The 25,390-nt window shown below is 45.6% G+C and overlaps 1 protein-coding gene and 1 long non-coding RNA gene across 4 annotated transcripts in view; one reads left to right on the forward strand and one right to left on the reverse strand.

The window, feature by feature from the left end:
• The window catches only part of LOC140187564 (linker for activation of T-cells family member 2-like), a 244,908-nt gene that overhangs the window by 154,679 nt on the left and 64,839 nt on the right, over positions 1-25,390 (reverse strand). The window lies entirely within an intron of this gene.
• On the forward strand, positions 17,253-25,209 carry LOC140187765 (uncharacterized). The gene is made up of 3 exons (XR_011883149.1): positions 17,253-17,299; positions 22,420-22,590; positions 25,034-25,209. It is a non-coding gene; the product is annotated as an uncharacterized lncRNA (long non-coding RNA).

A 25,390-nucleotide genomic window follows, 5' to 3' on the forward strand; every position in this document is an offset into this window, starting at 1 on the left:
CACTGTATGGAGGCAGTCCAGTATCTGCATTGGTTATCAGTGCTGATTGTGTTCATTTACAGTCAATCAAAAGAACACAACAAATCAATTCCTCCTTCGATAATGATTAGGAACTAATATACAGCTTTATTGTACTGTAGAGGTATTGGTAGTGTTCTAATGTGTTCTGTATTTCATTTAAATACATAAATTGTTACTCAGTTAAATGGTAGTTTGTCTTTTTCATTTTAACTATTTCCATGAAGCCGTGGCTAATTGGGGCAGCCACTTAATTGGGCCAAAAATTACTGGTCCCGATAAACCAGAATGCACTGTATTTTCATCTCGTACTTAAAACAATGAGAACACTCAAGATTCATCCCACTTGGAACAGAATCTGGTAGAGTTACAAGAATGTATTAAAACAGATGAAATTCAATGCAGCCAAGTAGTGGGAGCAGAACACAATACAAACTTGCTAGTAAACTAAGTGACATGTACAAATTGAAATGGATCCACAAGAAATCCCAGACCGATAGTCAGTGTGATGTGGGCGAAAAGAATAAGCAAATCCCAAAGATTGATATGCCAGGAACTAAATAATGCTATAAAGTCAAAGTCAAAGTCAAAGTCAAAGACGTGGCTGCACGAGGACATACCCGATCAAAGTGTTTCCACAGAGGGCTTCCAGACCGTTCGAGCTGACCGGAATTGCACTGAGAGCGGTAAGCGTAAAGGAGGGGGGCTGGCGGTTCTGGTAAATAACAGATGGTGCAATCCTGGGCATATTACGATCAAGGAACGTGTTTGTAGCCTGGATATTGAACTTTTTGCTGTTGGACTCCAGCCATATTATTTGCCAAGGGAAATCTCACATGCAATTGTGGTTGTCGTGTACATCCCTCCCTCTGCCAACTCGACGTCGGCGTGTAACAGCATTTACACCGTCATAGCCAGATTACAAACCCAGCACCCAAGTGCCCTCATTACCATCTCGGGTGACTTCAACCAGGTTACCATGGCTAGAACACTGCCCAACTTCATGCAGTGTGTGAGCTGTACAACCAGAGGGGAGAGGACTCTGGATTTGATGTACGCTAATGTTAAGGAAGCATACAGCTCCTCTCCCCTCCCCCCATTGGGAAGGTCAGATCACAACCTGGTGCATCTAAAACCCTGCTACGTGCCTCTGGTGGAGAGTAAACCTGCAACCTCGAGGACAGTGAGGAAATGGTCGGAGGAGGCTTATGAGGCGCTCCGGGGTTGTTTTGAGGTGACAGACTGGCAGGCACTCTGTGAGCGACATGGAGAGGATATTGATGGGCTCACAGAGTGCATCACTGATTACATCAACTTTTTTTTAACCAATTTCCCCCGGGATCATTAAAGTATGACTATGACTATTACATGACTGATAAACTACTGCACATAATCATTGATATCTACCCTCAGTGAACACTCTATTAAGTACATTTGTATCCCTGCTTATTGATGCCAATATCTAATCAGCCAATCTTGCGGCAACAACTCAATGCACGTGGACGTAGTGGGCGCCACAGCAGCACAGCTGTTAGTGCATCGCAATTACAGCTCAGGACATTCCGGAGTTGGGAAGTTCAATTCCAGCGCTGTTCTGTAAGGAGGTTCTGTACATCCTCCTGTGGAATGTGTGGGTTTTCTCTGGTTTCCTCCCCTGCTTCAAAGACATACCAGGTAAGTTAATTGGTCGTCCCGTGGTTAGGTTAGGGTTAACTGGGTTTGCCAGGGATTGCTGGGCGGCCTAGTTCAAACGGCCAGAAGTGCTGACGCTGTGCTGTATCACTAAATAAATAGCCAAGAGGTTCAGCTGTTGTTCAGAACAAACATCAGAATGGGGAAGAAATGTGATCCAAGTGACTTTGACCATTGGTGCCAGATGGGGTGGTTTGAGTATCTCAGAATCTGTTGATCTCCTGGATTGTCACGCACAACTGTCTCTGGAGTTCACAGAGAATAGTGCAAAGCACAGTAAAAAACATCCCGTGAGTGGCAGGTCTGTGAACAAAAATGCCTTGTTAATGAAAGCAGTCAGAGGAGAATGGCCAAACTAGTTCAAGCTGACAGGAAGACGACAGTAACTGAAATAACTACGTGTTACAACAGTGGTGCGGAGAAGAGCATCTCTGAATGTACAACACGTGGAACCCTGCAGTGGATGGGCTACAGCAGCAGAAGACCACAAACATGCAGAAATACACTCAGTGTCCACTTTATTAGGAGGCTGGATTCTGTGGTTCACAGCCAATAAGTCAACACCTGCTTGTTGGCGGTGAGTAAAAAAACTACATACTGATATCTCTCAAACTTGCACCACAGAGATTATTTCCTTAAGAATTTTGCACTTATAAGGAACCAGACAGCCTCTGTTGGTGTGATCAATGTCTGAAGAAATGGCAACTAATTTCTCAGAGTCATAGAGAAATACACACAGAAACAGGCTGTTCAGCCCACTGAATCCATGCTGGCCTTCAAATATCCATTTACACTAATATTATTTTATTTTCTCCACCAGCTTCTCTAGATTACTCCACTCAGTTGCTGGAGCTTAGATCTGTACCAGCTTCTCCAACACCTGAGTGGTCCTGTGTCTATTGACTACAGAGACAACACTGACTGGATATACAATGAAACCTAACGTAATATTTGTAAGTTCCTTGTCAGGAGATTTTTTAGTCATAGAATCACACGAGAAAGGATCAGGTCCTTCGGCTCACTGTGTCTGTGCTGACCAACAACCACTCATTAGTAGTTCCATTTTATTCGCCCCTCATTTCCATCAACCCTCTCCTGCCCTCTGGATTCTACCACTCAGCCCTGCACAAAGGGCAGGTTACAGTGGGTAATTAACCTTGCAATGCACATTTCTTTGAGATGTGGGAAGAAACCACAACACACAGGCAAAAACTACATGATCACAAAGAGCATGCTGATTTCAGAAAGAGTGCTCCTGAGGTCAGAGATGAGCCCGGGTCTCTGGTGCTATGAAGCAGCAACCCTGCTGGTTGCATCACAGTGTTAAAGTATACTTAGCAAAAACTTGCTTTTCCTTGGTTTATTAATTGGATTAAGTAATCTGCCAAAGGTATCGTAGACACGGAATTTGTCAAATGTGTCAGGGATTTCTCCTCAAAAGAGTTTAATACAAAATATATTGGGAAACAGGATCATTGACATTTGGTCAAGAGTAACGAGGCAACATTAATAAGAGATCTTGCTGATAAAGATCTCCTGGATTCCATATGCAGTTTGAGGATGAACACCACAGAACTAAAACTACTGTCTTCAACTTAAACAAGGCTAATTTACCAATTAAAAATGGGAAAATAAGATAAGGGACAGATCAGAAGATGAATATTGACAAGACATTCAAACAACTTGACCAGTAGGCATTTATCTCAAGTAGAAAATGGGATTCCATGAGAGAGATGTGCTATCTGTGGTTTTAATACAGTTGAAGGACAACATTAACCATGAGAAAGTCTGCAGATACTGGAGAGACAGAGCAACACACATAAAATGCTGGAAGAACTCGCAGGTCAGGCAGTATCTATGGAAGTAAATAAACAGTCAACGTTTTGGGCCAAGACCCTTCAACAGGACTCACCAATATTAACCAAGGGCATACAAAGTGACAGTGTTGGTGGTAGGCCAGAGGACTAGGAAGGTTTTAGGATCCAGCGAAAAAAAAGTCTACTAAACAGCTCATAAGAAGATAGAAAATTAGTTTTGAGAGAAAACCTTCATGTAATATCAAAACAAGTAATATGTTTATATGGATGAATAAATTGGAAGACAGCTAAGGTACTGTAGGAATGAAACCTCTAGAGAACATGGCTGACAAACTGTAATGGGAAATGAAGAAATGACAGATAGCTTTAAATCAAGTTTCACCATGGACGACACTGCAGATATCCCTAAGATAACATGGGGCAAATTTCATAACAGGGAGAAATGTAAAAATCACAATCACTATGGATAAAGTATTAGTGAAACTCATAGGGCTAAAGGTTGACAGATCACCAGGACTGGGTGGCCTGCACCTAAGGTTCTAAAGAAAATGGCTGCAGAGGAGACAGTGGACACACTGGTTGTAAAATTTCAGAACTTGTTAAATTCCGGAGGATACCAGAGGATTTGAAGGTAGCAAATGTGGCCAGGAGGCATACAGGAGTGAGATTGATTGTCTGGTTGAGTGGTGTCACAATAACAACCTCACACTCAATGAAAACAGACTAAGGAGTGATCGTGGACTTCAGGAAGGGGGAGTTGGGAGAACACACACCAGTCCTTACTGACTGGTCAGTGATCGAAAGGGAGAACAGCTTCAAGTTCTTGGGCGTTCCCACCTCAGAGGATCTACCAATACACTGATGCAATCACAAAGCAGAGCAGCAGCTCTACTTCATTAGGAACTTGAGGAGATTTGGTTGGTCACCAAAGACTCAGTGGAGAGCATTCTGATTGTCACATCACTGCCTGGTATGGACTCCAATGTCTTGGATCTGAAGAGGCTAAAGAGGATTGTAGACTCAGGCAGCTCCATTGTGTGCATGATCCTCCCCACCACTAAGGACCATTAACTGGCTTTGTCTGAAGACGGCAGCATCCATCATTGGGACCCTTGTGATCCAGGACACGCCCTGTTCTCGTACTACCATCGGGAAGGAGGTTCAGGAGCCACAAGACTAAGTGGTCCATGAACCCATGAATATTACTTCATTATTCCTCTTTTTTGCATTTCTTTTTAGGTAAATTTATGTCTGCACTACAGTGCTGCAGCGAGAGAACACATTTCACGTTATATGAGACAGGGACAATAATCAGTTATCCCAGGAGGCTCTAGAAGGACACTCAGCTAGCTAGCAAGAGAAAGACAGAGGGAGACAGAGAGAGAGAGAAATACAGAGCAGGAAGGGGAGAGAGAGGAGGAGGGAGGGAGAGAGGGAGGGAGGGAGGGAGGGAGAGGGAGAGGGAGGGACAAAGACACATTTGGCATCCTGGGTGTGCGCCATAAGAGGTCATTCGAAATCGCCCGAGCTAAACGACTCATCATATACAGCTACCTACCCCAGTGGTTTATGGCCACAAGCACTGAATCACCTGATCAAGTTACAGCCACAGTAACACCTCTGAGACCTCAACTAAAATATAGGTAAAAAACCTCAATTTATGAAGCCTCCCTGGGGGTTATGATGCAGCAGCAGGTTCCAGCTGATCAGAGCCAAAGAATGAGGTAAGTCATTTACACTGCAAAGGAAGATCAGAGAACTGGCATGGTAAGTGGAAGAAAGTATGAATGAGAATTTAAATCACAAGTCTCGGTGGGAGCAGAAGAAGAGTTAATGTTTTGCACATGAGTCAGCTTCAGACACAAGCTGGGAGAGAGTGTTTGGAGAAAACCAACTGTCAGTGTCAAAACAAAGGGAATAGTGGAGAACAACAAAAAATGGAGATTAAGTGAATTGATTTGTGAAAAACGGTACAAGTCCTCTGCGGGAATGATCAGGCCTCTGCAACTGGATCTCTGACTTCCTCATTGGGAGAGCACAATCAGTACAGATAAGAAATAACATTTCCTCCTCACTGACAATCAACACAGGCACACCTCATGAATGCCTGCTTAGCCTGCTGCTCCACTTTCTACACACCCACGACTGTGTGGCTAGACACAGCTCAAACATCATCTCCAAATTTGCCATTGACACATGGTTCCCAGATGGTGATGAGGAGACGTCCAGGAGTGAGACAGATCGGATGTCGGAGTGGTGTCACAACAATAACATTGCATTCAATGTCAGTAAGACCAAGGAATTGACTGTGGGCTTCAGGAAGGGGAAGTCGAGGTTACCAGTCCTCATTGAGGGGTCAGAAGTGGAAAGGGTGAGCAGTTGCAAGTTTTTGGGTGTTAGCCTCACTGACCCAACATATCGATGCAATTATGGGGAAGGCACGCTAGCGGCTGTGTTTCATTCAGGGATTTGAGGACACCAAAGACTCTAGCAAATTTCTACATGCGTACCCTGGAGATCATTCTGATTGGTTGCATTTCTGTGCACACGTGGACAGGATCAGGAAAAAAAAACAGAGGGTTGCAAACTCAGCCAACTCCATCACGGGCACCAGCCACCCCAATATTGAAAAAGGCAGCATCATCATTAAGGACCCATATCATAAGACCATAAGACAAAGGAGCAGAAGTAGGCCATTCAGCCCATCGAGTCTGCTCCGCCATTTTATCATGAGCTGATCCATTTTCTCCTATTTAGTCCCACTCCCCTGCCTTCTCACCATAACCTTTGATGCCCTGGCTACTCAGATACCTATCAATCTCTGCCTTAAATACACCCAATGACTTGGCCTCCACTGCTGCCCGTGGCAACAAATTCCATAGATTCACCACCCTCTGACTAAAAAAATTTCTTTGCATTTCTGTTCTGAAAAGGCACCCTTCAATCCTTAAGTCATGCCCTCTCGTACTAGATTTCCCCATCATCCACACTTTGCCACATCCACTCTGTCCTTGCCTTTTAACATTCAAAATGTTTCTAAGAGGTCTCCCCTCATTCTTCTAAACTCCAAGGAATACAGTCCAAGAGTGGACAAACGTTCCTCATATGTTAACCCTCTCATTCCTGGGATCATTCTAGTGAATCTTCTCTGTCATCCAGGGCATGCTCTCCTCTTATAACTACCATCAGAGAGGAGGTACAGGAGCTTAAAGACACGCACTCAGCATTTTAGGAACAGCTCCTTCCCCTCCGACATTAAATTCCTGAACAGACAATGAACCCGTGAACACTACCTCCCTACTTTTGTGTCCATTTTGCACTACTTAGTTAATATATATATTAAGTATTACCTCAGTATGTGCCAACCATTTGTGGCTTCAATTTGAGGAAATTTTTGGTTCATATATGACATATAGCCCCTGCTCTGCTCACTTCACACTTCTGACTGAGGTGAGGTACAGGTCCATATTGAAGTTTTCTGATGACACCACTGTTGGCTGAATCAAAGGTGGTGAGGAATCGGGATATAGGAGAGCGATTGAAAAATCCAGTTGGGTGGTGCCACAGCAACAACCTCTCACTTAAAGTCAGCCAAACCGAATACCTGATTATTGATTACAGGAGGAGGAAATCAGGGAACAATGAGCCAGTGCTCAAAAGGGAATCAGAGACGAAGAGGGTCAGTAACTTTAAATTCCCACGCATTATCATATCAGAGGATTTGTCCTGGGACCGGCCATTTCAAAGAAAGTATGGCAGCACCTCTTCTTTTTTAGAAGTTTGCACCAATTTGGCATATCGTCCAAAACTTTGACAAACTTCTATAGATTCACAGTGGAGAGTATCCTGACTGGTTGCATCATGGCCTGGTATGCAAATGCAAGGACCCAAGAATGGAAAAGCCTACAAGAAGTAGTGGTGAAAACTGCCCAGCGGATTATCGGCACCCAATTGCCCACCATTGAGAACATTTACCATAAACGCTGCCTGGGCAGGGTGAAAAGCATTATCAAGGATGTATCTCACCCTAACCATGGACTTTTTACTCTCCTCTCATCCGGTATGCACTACAGGAGCCTCCGCTCTCGCACCAGCAGTCTCAGGAAGAGCTTCTTCCCTGAGACTGCTGAACCTCTCATCACAGCACTAAGCAGTATTGCACCCATCTCACTACTTTTATATTGTAGCACTTACTTTTTATTCACAGTTATTTTGTAAATAGCACTATTCTTTGCATTTCTGGTTAGATGCTAACTGCATTTCATTGGCTTTGTATCTGTACTCGCCACAATGACAATAAAGTTGAATCTAATCTAATCTAATCTAATCTAAATGCTCTCTTCTCTTCTCACTGCTACCATCAGGAAGGAGGTCCCACACCACCAGGTTCAGGAACAAATAATCCCCTTCCACCATCAGGCTCCTGAACTAGCGTGGACAACTTCCCTCACCACAACACTGAACTGATCTCTGAATGCAACCTACAGACTCACTTTCAATGACATGTTCATTTATTGATTGATTGATTGTATTTACACCATTTGTCATTTGTCTCCATTTGCAGACTGGCTGCTTTCAGATTGCAAACAAGAGAAAATCTGCAGGTGCTGGAAATCTGAGCAACACACACAAAATGCTGGAGGAACTCAGCAAGCCAGGTGGCAACGATGGAAAAAAGTACAGTCGACGTTTCAGGCCGAGACCCTTCATCAGGACTGGAGAAAAAAAGCTGAGGAGTCAGAGTTAGAAGGTGGGAGGAGGGGAGGAAGAAACACAAGGTGATAAGTGAAATGGGGGGGGGGGAAGAGGTGAAGAAAAGAGCTGGGAAGTTGATTAGTGAAAGAGATACAGGGCTGGCCATCACCTCCCTCTGATGCTCCTCCCCCTTTACTTTCTTCCATGGACTTCTGTTCTCTCCTATCAGATTCCCCCTTCTCCAGCCCTGTATCTTTATGCATGATCAATACCTTCCCATGGCGAAGAAGGCTTGTGGAATGCTTGCTTTTATTGGTCAAGGCATTGAGTTCAAAAGTCAGGAGGTAATGTTGCAACTTTGTAAAACTCTGGTTAAGCCACATCTGCGTACAATACTGGATACCCCACTATAGGGAGGATGTTGAGGCTTTGGAGAGGGTGCAGAAGAGGTTTACCAGGAGGCTGCCTGGTTTAGAGGGCATGCGCTATCATGAGAAGCTGGACAAACTTGGGTTGTTTTCTCTAGAGCGTCGGGAGCTGAGGGGAGATCTGATAGAGGTTTACAAGATTATGAGAGGCACAGATCAAGTGGACAGAGTATCTGTTTCCCAGCGTTGAAATCTCTAGTACCAGGGAGCATGCAATGAATGTTCAAGGGGGATGTGAGGGGAAGTTTTTTACCCAGAGAGTGGTGGATGCCTGGTATGGTGACAGAGGAAAATACATTAGAGGGGTTTGGATAGGCACATGGATGTGAGGAAGATGGAGGGATATGGGCGTGGTGTATATAGGACGGATTAGTGTTTGGGTGTTGTGTTTTTGATTTGCTTTTTAGCTGGTTCAGCACAACATTGTGGGTCGAATTGCCTGTTCCTGTGCTCTACTGTTCCATGTTCATTCAAGTCTAAAGGCTTAAATTAAGCATTTCTGTGAATTTTATACGACTATTCTAAGATGCCTTGTGAACGGAAGAGCAAGTCATCTATTGAAATCTAAAATGTGAATGACCTGTGATTTTATATTTATGCATGAAGCGTGCCAACTTATTAGGAGAGGGAGGGAGGGAGAGGGAAGAGAGAAAGAGAAGAGAGGAAGAGAGGGAGGGAGGGAGGGAGGGAGAGAGGGGGACAGAGAGAATGAACGAGAAACAGCTTTATTTTCACTGATTTATAAGATGTGAAATTTGTTGCATTGCTGCAGCTGTACAGTACAAAGAAATAAAATTACTGTAAATTACAAAATAACTGAACAGTGCAAAAAGAAAGGAGTAATAAGGGAATGTTAGTGGGCAGATGCACAATTTAAAACTCTAACGGCAGAGGCGAAAAAGCTGTTTCTGAATTGCTGAGTGTCGGTCTGTGAATTTATAGAAGGTATTTGAGCTGTGCTTAACCACACAGCGATGAGTGTAGAGAGAGTGTGCGAATGAAAAGCTGTTTGATAAATATCTTAGGAGGCTTTATCTCTGTGTGAATGTATGAGGGTTTGTCCCTCTACGTACTCCCACATACTTTGTTAAAAAGTTTTTAACTGTAGAAGTTAATTGTTTATTCTAAATTTTAAAAGTGCAAGTGTGGATTTTGTTTTATCTTACCCCCGTTTAAATGCCTGTTATTTTATTTCTTTCTTTGGGAATTGATAGAAGAGACCCAGATTTCATAGTGGCCACATAGAATTTGGGCTAACACCCAATGGTTCTATTTAATATCAGAGAATATATGGAGTATACAACCTGAAATTCTTACTCTCTGCAGACACCCATGAAAACAGAACAGAATCCCAAAGAATAAATGACAGAGAAATGTTAGAACCCCAGCATTAGGTCTAAGAAAATATGAATGTTTCTATCTGGATATGAGAGAGAAATTGGCATTTCAGGAAATTGGTGATCAGTGTATACTTAAATACCAAGGACACCGGGCCGTGAGTGCCGAGACACCCGTCCGAGGTCAAGCCGACACCGGGTCGTGAGTGCTGAGACTCCCGTCCGAGGCCGCCGAACTGACACTGGACCTATTATACAGGTATAAGGCGAGGCGGCGGCGGGCGGAGGGGGCGAGGTCCGAGGCCTGGAGCTGGCCTGCCGCTCGTCGCGACCGCCGCCGCCTGCCCCCGCCACCTGGTACGACCAGCGCGGCAGCGAGCTGCGAGCCCACTTCCATAGGCCAGTAACCATGGTGATCATCCCAACGGCGGAGTAGGAGGAAGAGGAGACATCTCCCAACGGCTGCAAAGGCGGATGAGGATGCCCAACAATGGGTAGGGAGGCTTGCGAGCACGCCGCAAGAACTGCCGTAGACCCACAACACTCAGGGCTTGTCTACCTAGCGTGTGAAGCCTGGATTCAGTGGACTGCGCGGAAGAAACCATCACTGGTTCAATGGGCAGAAAGGCGATTCTCAGCAATGCGTGGTGGAGCGCTAAGGGCACAGTGAGACACACAGAACACTGCTGGCCATCCACTGCATCCTGACCTATCTCCAGCTGTCTCGACTATGTCTTGCCACTGGGTCCAGATAGGCCGGGACGAGAGAGTGAGGCTGACGACCTGCGCAACTCTCCCTCACTTTAATCCAAGTCAAGCACAAGTCATGACTTCAAACCCAACGCGGAAGAAAGTGCTGGTGCTCAACCTTGGCACATGGAACGTGAGAACTCTGCGAGATAACATCAAGGCAGACAGACCAGAGAGAAGAACTGCACTGGTTGCAAAAGAGCTAGCTCGCTACAACGTGGACATAGCAGCTCTCAGCGAAACGCGCCTAGCAGACAAGGGCCAGCTGACAGAACGTAGTGGTGGATACACGTTCTTCTGGAGCAGTCGCAGCAGCACTGAACGACGAGAAGCAGGCGTGGGATTTGCCATCAATTCTAACCTCGCCCGTAAACTCACCAAGAACCCAGAGAGCATCAACGACCGCCTGATGACACTTCGGCTCCCACTTGCAAACAAGAAGAGTGCTTCGCTGATTAGTGCCTACGCTCCCACCATGACCAACCCAGATGACATTAGAGACAAGTTCTATGAAGAACTCGACGCCCTCATCTCAGCAATCCCACAGTCAGAGAAGCTCATCGTTCTCGGGGACTTCAATGCCAGAGTAGGGACAGACCACCAAACCTGGGAAGGGATCATTGGAAGACACGGCACTGGCAAGTGTAACAACAACGGCCTTCTGCTCCTCAAGACATGTGCGATACACGACTTTGTCATCACCAACACCCTGTTCCGCTTACCCACCCGTGAGAAGACGTCATGGATGCACCCACGCTCGAAGCACTGGCATCTGATTGACTACATCATCACCAGGAAGAGGGACAGGATGGATATCAGAGTGACGAGAGCCATGTGTGGTGCCGACTGCTGGACCGACCACCGCCTCATTGTGTCCAAGTTCAGGCTTCACGTTCTGCCCATGAGAAGACCCCAAGGGCAGAAGACTGCAAAGAGGCTGAATGTCTCCAAGCTGAAAAGCAGCAGGGTTACAGAAGAATTCGTCGATGACCTTGAAGGCAGACTGCCAGACACACCACAGGAAGACGGGACCAGCATTGAGGAACAGTGGACGGCCTTCAGAGACACTGTCTACACTACCGCCCTCGAACATCTCGGACCAGCAACCCGAAGAAACCAAGACTGGTTCGATGAGAATGATGAAGAAATACAGGCACTACTAATGGAGAAACATCAACATTACAGAGCGTATCAGAACGACCCCACGTCGCTAGCCAAGAAAGATGCCTTTACCAACGCAAGAAGAAAGGTGCAGAAAAAACTTTGCTAGATGCAGGACAGCTGGTTCAGCAAGAAGGCCGATGAAATCCAGGGCTATGCAGACAGCCACGACATAAAGCGCTTCTACGATGCGCTTAAGGCTGTATACAGACCCCAGTCCTCCGGCTCCTCACCCCTCCTCAACGCAGATGAGACGCAGCTGCTGACAGAGAAGAAGCAGACTCTGGATCGGTGAGCCCTTTAACAACATCCTTAATCGCCCTGCCGACATCAACGACGAGGCCATTGTCCGCCTGCCCCAGGTAGAGATCAACAAGAACCTCGACACCCTCCCCACAGTAGATGAAGACAGGAAGGCAGTGAAGCAACTCTCCTGTGGCAAAGCGCCAGGATCCGATGCAATCCCTGCTGAGGTATACAAAGCAGGAGGCCCTGTCATGATGCAAAAGCTGACTGTACTCTTCCAGTCCATGTGGAAAAAGGGACAGGTCCCGCAACAGCTGAAAGATGCCAGCATAGTCCACATCTACAAGAGGAAAGGCAACCGCCAGTCTTGCGACAACCATCGAGGCATCTCCCTCTTGTCCATTGCAGGGAAGATTCTGGCCCGCGTCCTGCTCAACCGCCTTCTCCAACATCTTGAGCAAGGTCTGCTCCCAGAAAGCCAGTGCGGATTCCGTGCTGAACTTTGGACCGCGGACATGATTTTTGCTGCGCGCCAACTCCAGGAAAAATGTCAGGAGCAACACAGCGACCTCTTCGTGACCTTTGTTGATCTAACCAAGGTTTTCGATACGGTCAGCAGAGAAGGCTTGTGGAAGATCATGGAGAAGTTTGGCCGCCCCAGCAAGTTCATCACAATCGTCCGGCAGTTCCACGATGGTATGATGGTGAAAGTTCTGGATGATGGCGACGAGTCGGAGGCCTTCCCGGTGACAAATGGCATCAAACAAGGCTGTGTTCTTGCCCCGACTCTGTTCAGTATGGTATTCTCTGCCATGCTGACAGATGCCTTCCGTAACTACGAAGAAGGTACAGGACTGACAGCAGGTTGTTCAACCTTAGGCGCCTGCAGGCAGTTACAAAGATGCAAGAGGCTGTCATCAGAGACTTGTTGTTTGCTGATGACTGTGCACTCAACGCCAGCACAGAGCAGAAGATGCAGCATGAAATGGACTGCTTCTCACAAGCCTGCGACAACTTCGATCTCACTATCAGCACCAAAAAGACCAAAGTTATGTACCAGCCTGCCCCAGGAAAGCCATACCAGGAGGCGCGCATCACGGTGAAGGGCCAGAACCTCCAGGCAGTCGACAACTTCACCTACCTGGGCAGCATACTCTCTCGCGCAGTGAACATAGACGCTGAGGTCAACAACAGGATTGCCAAAGCCAGCGCCGCCTTTGGGAGACTCCGTGAGAACATCTGGGAGCGGAGAGGACTCAGCCTTACCACCAAGCTGAAGGTCTACTGTGCAGTGGTCCTTACCACCCTCCTTTACGCCAGCGAGACCTGGACTGTCTACAGCAGACACGCCAAACAGCTCAACCACTTTCACCTGAGCTGTCTCCGCAGACTCCTCCACATCAGGTGGCAGGACAAAGTCCCCAACACGGAAATCCTGGAACGAGCTGGGCTCTGCAGCGTCTACACCCTCCTGCTGAAAGCCCAAGCCAGGTGGGCTGGACATGTGGTCAGAATGCCAGACAGCCGATTGCCTAAGCAGCTGCTGTACGGAGAAATGTGTCAGGGCAAGCGCTCAGTCGGGGGGCAGAAGAAACGTTGCAAAGACTGCCTTAAAGCGTCCCTCAAAGGCCTGAGTGTCGACATCAACACGTGGGAGACGCTTGCCCTCGACCGTCCAGCTTGGCGCAGCAAGATCACCACAGGAACCCGTGCAGCTGAAGTCAGGCGCATCATCGAGGCGCAACGAAAGCGTGCTGTGTGCAAGGCCCGAGCAGCATCCACTGCCACGACAGCACCCACCCACTTGTGTCCCACATGTGGGCGAGCCTTCAGGGCCCAGAATGGCCTCATCAGTCACCTCCGGACCCACAGCCACCAATCTCCCATTTGACTTTGAAGCCATGGTCATCTTCGACTACGAAGGACGAACAACAAATACCAAGTGAAATGGATATTTTGGGGAGTAATCTTAAAAGCTGTTTTTGTAAACAAAAATGTTTTTCTCCCCAGAAGGTAAAAGATGCTGCTCAAGACTCTTTGGCATACTGATCTTGAGATCTAGAGTTCCTTTGGAAAACGTGTTTTTCATACAATCAAAGTATTGTAAAATGCAAATAAGAGTTTAGTTTCAATTACGGACTGGGCTGAACAGTGGTGTTGAAGGACAGAGGGGCAGAGGTGAGGGAGCCCACTCTTACCACCTGCTGGTGATCTTACAGGAAGTCCAGGATCCAGCTACACAAGGCAGGGTGAAGGCTGTGGCATTCACGTTGAGAATTATGAGGGAGAGCTGATCACAGATTTAACCCTTTGTTTACCTAGCAACAGGCGTGCACAAACTACTGAGCCAGGCTTCCTGGCTTATGTTGTGACTCACCCCAATGATTTCCCATCACCACTCTGGTGCTGTGTACTGGTGTAACGGTCCTGCTGACTTTCTACCCCTTTGAGAGACCAGGGGTTTTATCACTGTTGATATAAAATCCCGTACCTCATCCTTCCTGTAATGAACTACATTTTCCATGATGCTCACGGAGTTTTAACATCAAGTTGTTGTGAGTTCGCTAAACAGTTGAGGCTGTTCGCACAAGATTTAACACAGATAAGTTACAACACCAATTTTGGATACCCAAATTGTAATTCATAGAGGTTTACCACACGTTATTGATTACGACATCGATACTAAATTTACAGGCACTTTGGCTTTGTTTGGTATTAATCTGAACTTGATAGACCTTGAAATTCTTCAAGGTCGTGAATTCGCTCAGCCAGCAAAGGATGCAGCTGGTCACAGAACAGCAGTTCACCTTTTATTGGAAACTATCTCAGTAGTACATAACTTGGCTCATATTCAAGTGGGTTCGTAAAAGCAGACTGGTGAGGTTCATCTTCATGAAAAGGTTACGCCAGTGGGTATGATATTGGACAACAAATCATGCTCCAACTGTTCACCACATGTACTTTCCTTCCTCTCAGACACTGGGGACCATATTTTATTATTGATAAAGTTCGTCCTTCTATATACAAACTTACACCAGACACAGGAAAGACTGGGAACATGTAAACAGTCGAAAAGCTTTCAGCTCTCAGCACATTTATCTTCAGGGGCCAGTCCTCCTTAATGCCCTGACAAACCTGTGCTTTACTCAGAGACAAAGTCGACAAGTGATTGTTGGCACCTGCAGTATTACTGTGGGTGTCAGGCCAGGCAACTCTCTGCATTTGTTCAGTTTCAGAAGTGATATATGCCTTGTTCTACTTTGTCCTATTCCTTTCTTTTCCAACTTTGCTTTTGGAATAAATCTTATTCCACAAATTGCTATTATTATTGCTGTTGTACTTAGTTCATTACTCCAGGAGAAGTGCTGGGAACTGCCGACGGTAATGTGATTGACACCTGATCTGTATTAGTGACAGAGAGTAGAGTTGTGCTGACACACTGCTAACTGTGCTGACCCTGAGCACAAAACAAGCGAGTTCTCGGAACTCACATCCTGTGAAAGGAACAATCTGAATAATCAAAAGCACAAACTTGCTTTTCTTTTCATTAAAGAAGGAATAGTGTGGGAATTGTAGGATATTGTCAGCAGGGATTCAAAGGAGTTCGAGAAGCATGTATGTGTATGGATAAGGACTGGAATTACTGCCATATAAACAACGAAGCAATATCTGGAAGATTTGCAAATAAAGGTGTCTTATGAGATAACCAGAGTACTGCTAAAATAAGGAGGCTGTCATTTAAAACTGGGGTACACAGAATGTTTTCTCTCAGACAGTAGTGAGTTTCTGAGAATTCTCTACCCCCACACATTATATGTCAATGATTTAGATGACGGAATTAATGGATTTGAGACCAAGTTTGCAAGATGATGTGAAGATAAGCGGAGGGGCAGTTAATGTTGAGGAAGGAGAGCGGTTATAGAAGAACTTAGACAGATTAGAAGAATGGGCAAAGAAGTGGTAGATGGAATACAGTGTTGGGAAGTGTATGGTCATGCATTTTGGTAGGAGAAATCACAGTGTAGACTGTTTTCTAAATGGAGAGAAAATTCAACAATCTGAGGTGTAAAAAGACTTGGGAGTCCTCTTGCAGGATTCCTGAAAGGTTAACTTGCAGGTTGAGTTGGTGAGGAGGGCAAATGAAATGTCAGCATTCACTTTGAGAGGAATGGAATAGAACAGCAAGGATGTAACGTTGAGACTTTATGAAGCACTGGTGAAGCCTCACTTGGAGTACTGTGTACAGTTTCGGGTCCTTTACCTAAGAAAGGATGTGCTGACATTGGAGAGGGTCCAAATGAGGTTCATGAAAATGATTCTGGGGTTGAAATGATAAGTTTGAGGAGCATTTGAAGGCTCTGGGCCTGTATTCACTTGAACTAAGAAGAATGAGGGAGGATCTTATATACTGGAAACCCATTGAAAGTTGAAAGGCCTCAATAGAGTGAATGTGGAGAGGATGTTTCCTTTGGTCAGAGAGTCAAAGACCAGAGGACACAGCCTCAGATAGAGGGACGTCCATTTAGAATGGAGATGAGGAGGGATGTCTTTATCCAGAGAGTGGAGAATCTGTGGAATTTGTTGCCACAGGTGGCTGTGGAGGCCAAGTCATTGGGTATATTTAAGGCATAGGTTCTTGACTAGTCAGGGTATGAAAGGTTACAGGGAGAAGATCAGCCATGATGAAAGAGTGGAGCAGACTCGATGGGCCAAACAGCTTAATTCAGCTCCTATATTTTATGTTGTTATGGTCATGATACAGGCCAACTTATCAGATTACATTTAAGGTGGAGTTAGCAGAAGACTACGTAAGGAATTGGAGATTTTAACCATTAAAACAGATCACATCGTTATCTCATTACTAAATACAGAGGTATGGTTGTGTGCAATTTGGCTCCTACATGATAACATTGACTGTACTTATGGGCTGGGCCGAGACAGGTTTGTGACAGGCTAGATACAAGCTGAACTAGTCACAGAGAAGGCAGAATTTGCAACATTTCTGCAGTGAACGAGAGACTCAACTGTAGTGCCTCTGAGATGAGAAACAGCGGCTGTTTCACATTCTTCTTAATTTCCACAGTAAACATCTGCTTTCCATCAAGGGGAAAGCTTTAAATTCATTGTGTTTCAGGACCTGGACACCGTTTGTAAGGTCAGCATTTATCGCTTCGTCCTAATTATCCACTTGCGGAGGGTTCGGAGCAGTAAGGAGACCAGCACTGGCAAGGACTGCAGACTTCCTTTCCCCTTTCCCCCTCACCTCTCGCAACCAGTCAGCAGTTCTGTTAAGTTAATTTGCACAGTCCAGTTTGAACTCGACCCCCTGCATTATGAGTCCAGTCATTAGTGTCAACCAGTGTACCCCTGCGCTCACCCACATGGGGATATCTGGAGGACGAGGACGATGGAAGAAGGTTACAGTTTAATTACTTCTGTTTACTGAGACTACTGATTACTTTAAATGCTTTTTTTGTTTTATTTCTAAACTATTAGTGCATTTTAAATGGCTTTGAATGTTTGAAGGAATATTAGTTTTTACAGTTGATATATTATGGGTTATGGCTGCCAAGAGGGAAAGCGTTTCTCTGCAGTGCTCGGGGGCAATACTTATTCTGCTTTTCATATGAGTCACAGACTCCTGCAGAAAATGCTGATTCTCTTTGTTGGTCAGGTCCCGAATACTCGTGGTCAGCAATTTGAGCTTCACGTGACCACACTGTGCATGTCCAAGCCAGTGAGGATTTACAGGGGCGTGTCCAGTCTGAGAAGCCTCCTCCATGTCAGGTGTTACTTGCTGCCCTGTCCACCTCTGCGTCTCAGCCAGCTGCTCTTAACCTCAGGGAGCAGCTCCTTTATCTTCTATTTCTTCTTTTTCCACTGGTTTTCTTCTCCCTTATCCCTCAAGTAACAGGAACAAGGTTTGCGGGGCCTCCCAGGACCTCATCAATGGATATTTCACCTTGGAGTGAGTTCAGCTGGTGATCGGGACCATCAGAGTGAAGACTAGTCTCAGCAATACTTGTGCTGTTTCAGGATGCCCCACTAACTCAGCTGATATCCCATTGTGTCCTACCGGGGGCCACATCAGTACAGTGATCTGATCCACAATAAATTTCTGAGTGACCTTTCTTCCTCCTGCTGCCTGCCTTTCTCTCTCTCAAAGGTATCAAAGTCAACTCTATTTGGCTGGTCAGCCCCTTCAAGCTCTTTCTATAACTTGGTAGCGGTAGGGTCAGTGTTCCAGCAATGAGCAGCAACCTGGGGAAGATCCAGGTGAGTGCTGTGCTGGGGTGGACATCCACTGTCAGTGCAGACTCTGGATAATCTTCGTGGGGTTGGATCCCCTAATATCCTCTGCCCAACGATTTCAATTGGAATTGAATTGTCACATGTCACGTGTACTGGGACATCGTGGAAAGCTTGTCTGGCATACACAACGGAGCATTACACTGTGCATTGAGGTAGAACAAGATAAAACAATAATAGTGTAACGGCCACAGAGAAAGTGCAGTGCAAGTAAACAATAAGGTGCAAGATTATAACAAGGTGTATTCTGAGGCCAAGAGCTCGACACATCATACTAAGTATCATTTAATAGTCCTGTAATGGCAGGATAGAAGCCGTCCTTGTGCCTGGTGGTCGATGCTTTCAGGCTTTTGTATCTTCTCACACCTCAGCTCCATTCTCTCCCCCCTCAGTTCAGTCCCTTTCCACCTACATCCACGACACTTCTCATGCCCTCGATTTCCTCAGTAATTTTCAATTCCCTGCCCCTGACCACCTCAATTTCACCATGGATGCCCAATGCCTATACACTTCTATCACCCATTAAGAAGGTCTTAAAGCTCTCCACATTTTTCTCAATAAAAGAATCAACCAGTTCCCCTCCTCCAGTGCCACCCTCCTCTGTCAGATAGAACTGGTCCTTCAGCTCTTCCCACTTTCTCCAGACTCAGGAGGTAGCCACAGGCCCAGATATGCCTGCCTCTTCACTGGTCAAGTAGAATAGTCCACATTCCAAGCCTGCCCCAGTAACGCCCTCCAGCTCTTCCTCCGCTAGATCGCCAACTGCTTTGGTGCAGCTTCCCCCACACATGCTGGGCTCTTCAATTTCATCAACTTTGCCTCTTTCAGCTTTTGGTGATTGGAGCGGAGGTGCTTAACGAAGTACTTCACCAATTTACGGCAGGTCTCACCAATGTAGAGGAGGCCACATTGGATGCACTGGACCCAGCAGATGACCCCAGCAGGTTCACAAGTGAAGTGTTGCCTCATCTGGAAGCACTGTTTGGGGCCCTGAATGGAAGTGAGGGAGGAGTTGACTGAGCAGGTGTAGCATATGTGCTGGGAGGGAGATTAGTGGGGAGGGATGAAAGGAGTCACAGAGGAAGCAATCCCCGTGGAGAGCCAGGGGTGGGGGAGAGGTTTGGGGGAAGAGAGAGAGATAATGATATGTTTGGTGGTAGAATCCCTTTGGAGATGGTGGACATTGCAGAAGATGACGTGTTGGATGCGGAGGCTCATGGGCTGCTGGGTGAGGGGAAGAAATGCTTTATCACTGTTAAGGTGGTGAGAAAATGGGGTGAGCATGGATATTTGGGAAATGGAGGAGATGGGAGATACAGGTGAGGGCAGTATCTAAGGTGGACTTTATAGAATTTATTTACATGTGCCTAAGACTTTTACATAGCACTATGTATTATACACACACACACACACACACACACACACACACACATACACACACACACACACATTGAGATGCATTCTTTATTAAACTGGAGTTTATAGCTAAGCAGGAATATTTGAAGAACATTGTAAATAGATTGCTTAATTAGGCGTTCTTTGTTATTTACATAATTTCATTACAGGTTATATGTAAAAGTATGTGACTGCCTTACATCATCACACCATCACCTCATAAGTGCACATCTCACTAAAGTTAAGAACCTAAGAAGACACGTTGGAGCAGCAACACCTCATATACCGTCTCGGTAGTCTCCAGCCCTTTGGTATGAACATAGAATTCTCCAACTTCTGGTAATTCCCTCCCCCTCCCTTCCTCCATCCCTATGTCACTCTGTCCCCTCCCCCAGCTGCCTACCACCTCCCTCATGGTCCCGCCTCCTTCTACTACCCATTGTGTTTTCCCCGATTCTTTCTTCACCTTTCCTGCCTATCACCTCCCTGCTTCCCTCCCCCACCTCTTTATCTTTCCCCTCACTGGTTTTTCACCTGGAACCTACCAGCCTTCTCCTTCCCACCCTCCCCCCCCCCCACCTTCTTTATAGGGCCTCTGCCCCTTCCCTCTTCAGTCCTGACAAAGGGTTCCGGCCCGAAACATCGACTCATCGTTTCCACGGATGCTGCCCGACCTGCTGAGTTCCTCCAGCGTGTTGTGAGTGTTGCTTTGACCACAGCATCTGCAGATTATTTTGTGTTTAAGACACGTTTATCCCTGGCTCCCTGTCATTTTCTTTTGACTAGTTTTTGGAGCTACAAAACATACCGATAGTCAACTGGAGATTTCAGATCACCCTTGCAGAATGGACAGAGGTGTTCTTCAATCAGCATTTGTTTTCTCCAGTCTGAGAACCAAATACAGCATACTAGGTTGTAAGCACAGGTGAATAGATGCCTTGCCTGGAGGGAATATGTGTCAGTGGAAGGTGGGAAAGAAAGGAGGTAAAAAGGCAGGTGGGGAAAATAAACTTCCCAGGCTAATCCCACCTTCCATTTCTGGGTTTGTCACCCTGCGAGTCATGGCTCTTCAAGGATACATGCAGATACTGTTTAAATATAAGGAGGGTCTTTGGGCAGTGAGTTTCAGACCATCACTTTCTGGAAGGTAGGAATTACTTTCATCTTTCGTCTTGCCTTTTAATGACTGTTTTGTGATCCCTCTGCTAAGGTGAATAGTTCTCTCTATTCTGGCACTCACAGTTTTCTACATTTCAGTTGTCTCTCATCAGCCTCCTCTGTTCTAAAGACTCCACCCTATTCCATCCTTCTTCAAAGCTACAAATTTCCTTTCCTGTAGCACCTCTTTGTAGCAGCCCCGCCAACCGCACCGCACCCCTCCTGCAATGCAGTGACCAGAACTGCACACAGTATGAAGCTGTGGCCGACAAACTTTGCACACAGATCCTGCACTACATTCAGCTCTTGTAACCTATGCCTTGAAGCAAATAAGGAAAGCACCCCGCAAGCTTTTTAATTTATTTTATTTATCTGTTCTTTTCCATTTCAGGATCTGTGGACATTAAGGTTCATCTGTTGCTACACTTTTACTCAATGTCGCCCCATCTTTTTGAGATTACCTGACCTTATTACTCCTCCCTAGGTTTGTCATACCTCTCCGGATTAACTCCATTTGCCACTTCGCTACCCGCCCAGACAAACTGTAGCTTCCTGAACTTTAAAACTTTCCCCCTCTCCAACATCAATATGTACCTCCTGCATCTTTCACATGATTTGCTTCTTGCTGAGGCAGGGTGAGTGACCATCCCAAATGAAAGAGTTTCATCGATATTCAATGAACGTAATTCACAGAAATAAGCAACATCTCTGAGCTCAGTATCAGAGTCCAGAATGTGACATTTGTGGTTTTGTGGGGAGGACACTCACGAGGTTAACACGTCCAGGCTTCCACTCAAGACAGTGCAGAGTCAAGTGAGCCTACCTCGTGCTGGAAATGAGAAAAACAGAACACAGAAACCAGCGTGTTATGAGCACAGAAGGAAACTAAAGCAAGCTGAAGCACTTTTTACATGACATAATATGATAGCAGACTTTCCACCGTGGTTAAAACACAGCATTATCTGCAGAGAATAGGTTTATGAGCTTATCTCCTCATGCTAGTTGTGAAATTCATTGCTGGCAAAGTGCACCTATTATGTGGGAAGTGCCAGACTGACAATTCAAGAATTGTTTTCTTGATTTTTTTGGAAGTGACTGTTGCTGGCAAGACCAGGTTTTATCACCAGTTGTTTCAAACTGAGTGTTTTGCCAGCCCATTGCAGAGGACAGTGAAGAACCACTCACAGGGGATGGGTGTTGAGTCACGCATAGACTAGACCAGGTAAGGGTGAGAGATTTCCCCCAGTGAAGGATTAAGTGAACAGGATGGATCTTTATCACACTCCATAATTTTTGCACTCTTCTTCACCAGACCTAATTGGTTTTTCCAAGTTCAGATTTTAGCTGATCAGATTTGATCCCGGGTGTCCAGATTACTTGTTTAGTAATTTAACTGTTCTGCTATTCCTACAGATCCCTCTTTGATATTATTCTACTATCATTCGTAACATGTGCTAGCATTGAACTCCCTGACTTTTTGCTATTCTCTGTGAGCTACCATAGGAACTGGCTGAGCTGCACAAGTCAGACGTGGTGGAGGTTCAGCATTTATTTCAAAGGAAAAGAATAATTGTAAGGGAAAAGGTAAGTTTTAGCTTAATTATACTTCCTTGTCTAGATGTGTTATTTTAAACTATTTTTGAATATTTTAGAAACATTTTAAGCTTTAATATTTTTATATTAATTCTGTTTGGTTTTTGAATGCTCAAGAGATAGTTGAAGACCCAAAGCACTTTTGATAGCTGGGGTGGGCTGTGAAATTATCTCTAGGAAGAGGATTGCTACCGTTGGTGGAAAGCTTTGGCCACCACTTGTTTCTGCTCCAGCCTGATCTCATGTGGGCAGAGGTTACAGCATAGCTGGATTTTAAACAGGTAATTCCACCAAGGGGACCACAACTTTGTCGTGGTTTGGAGGCTCGCGTGCCTCAATGACCCGGAGAGCTATGTTGGCTGGAGTCAGGGCTTTGTGCTTTGGCTCTTGGTAGGGTCACCCATGCCAAACTAGTACAAAGGGTAGATGCCAGACTAGGAGTGGTCCACCAGTAACCCTGACTGGTAAAACAATACTGTTATGGAAACAGCAATGAAGAAGCCTTCTCCATCTGAGTCTGATGGTATTTCTGAGTCTCCAGCTGGGAACTGCATGACTGACGGTCGTGAAAACTGAGAGGAAGCTACTAACACGATGAAGGATGGACCTTCTTTGCTGCCCTAAATGGCAGCCTAAAAGAAGGAAACAAGTAATTGTCACTCAGAAGTCCTGGCAAGTACAACTAACATTCAGGCTATTAAATATTACTATAACTCAACATAACATTATTTATGACTATTGATTTTATTTGTTACTCAGATGATAGAAACATAGAAAACCTACAGCACAATACAGGTCCATCAGCCCACAAAGCTGTGCCGAACATGTCCTTACCTGAGAAATTACCTACAGTTACCCACAGCCGTCTAGTTTTCTGAGCTCCACGTACCTATCCAGGAGTCTCTTAAAAGACCTTATCATATCTGCCTCCACCACCATTGCCAGCAGCCCATTCCATGCACTCACCACTCTCTGCGTAAAAAACTTACCCCTGACATCTCTTCTGAGCACCTTAAAACTGTGCCCTCTCATGCTAGCCATTTCAGTCCTGGGAAAAAGCTTCTGATTATCCACACGATCAATGCCTCTCGTCGTCTTATACACCTCTATCAGGTCACCTCTCAAACTCCATCGCTCCAAGGAGAAAAGGCCAAGTTCCCTCAACCTATTCTCATAAGGCATGCCCCCCAATCCAGGCAATATCCTTGTAAATCTCCTCTGCACCCTTTCTATAGTTTCCACATCCTTCCTGTAGTAAGGTGACCACAACTGAGCACAGTACTGCAAGTGTGGTCTGACCAGTGTCCTATGTAGCTGCAACATTACCTCTCGGCTCTTAAACTCAATCCCATGGTTGATGAAGGCCAATACACAGTACGCCTTCTTAACCAGAGAGTCAACCTACACAGCAGCTTTGAGTGTCCTATGGACTCAGACCCCAAGATCCCTCTGATTCTCCACACTGCCAAGAGTCTTACCATTAATATTATATTCTGCCATCGTATTTGACCTACCAAAATGAACCACCTCACAATTATCTGGGTTGCACACCACCTGCCACTTCTCAGCCCAGTTTTGCATCCTATCAATGTCCTGCTGTAACCAGATCCATGGTCTCGTGAGACTAACGGATGCCACAGCAACCTCTGACAGCCCTCCACGCTATCCACGATACACCCAACCTCTGCGTCATCAACAAATTTACTAACCCATCCCTCCACTTCCTCATCCAGGTCATTTATAAAACTCACAAAGTGTAGAGGTCCCAGAACACATTCCTGAGGCACACCACTGGTCATCGACCTCCATGCAGAATATGACCTGTCTACAACCACTCTTTGCCTTCTATGGGCAAGCCAGATGGTTAATTTTAATAGTTTATTTAAAATCTATATTTGATGGAACAGCTATTCTTGATGCTCAGTCTTTTATCAATGACAAGAGTTAAATTAGATACAGAATCAATCGTGTGTTTACTGGGCACACACGATCTTCCACCCAGGTGTAATGCAGTCAATGCACAAGAGATACCTCAGGTACTGGAGAAGTTGGGACAAATCAGCGCACAGCGGGTAGAACAGCCGCCTCCCAGTTCCAGTGACCCATGTTCAATTCTGACCTCCCATGCTGTCTGTGTGGAGTTTTCATGCTCTCCCTGTGACTGCATGGGCTTCTTCTGGGTGCTTGGATTTCCTCCTTCATTCCAAAGATGCACAGATTGGTAGGTTAATTAACCATTTCAAATTGCCCCTAATGTGTAGGTGAGCGGCAGAATCACTGAGGAATTGATGGGAATGTGGGAAAAATAAAACGGGTTTCATGTAGGATTGGTGTAAAAAGATGGTCAGTGCCAACCCTGTAGGCCAGGTTCTACACAAGAAAAATCTCATGGAAACAATTAAAAGACAATCTAACACTGGTGTTCTCTTCCAAGCAAATACCACAAGCATAGAAGAAATATGACTTCAACTTATCTAGGCCAACCAAAGTCACATGGATGCCAAGTTCCTCATTCACTAACTTTCAACATGGCCAACACCCAAGAAGCTGCAGAGAAACATTTCAAAGACATCCCCCAAGTACATATAAGAAAATGCAACACTGACAATGCCTCCAGGAAAACTATTGCCCAGGACCACGAGATGGGCAGAGCCTTTGTGATGACCTCAGGACTCCTGAATTATATCACAATAAGAGAAAAGCTAAAACAGCTAGTCGGGAAGCTGATCAACAAGCCAGGTACAGCTGGAAGAGTGCCCGCATGTTACAGTGGAGAGTGCAGATCATGTCT

This window comes from Mobula birostris, chromosome 25 (assembly GCF_030028105.1).
Source record: "Mobula birostris isolate sMobBir1 chromosome 25, sMobBir1.hap1, whole genome shotgun sequence".
Classification (NCBI taxonomy): Eukaryota; Metazoa; Chordata; class Chondrichthyes; order Myliobatiformes; family Myliobatidae; genus Mobula; species Mobula birostris.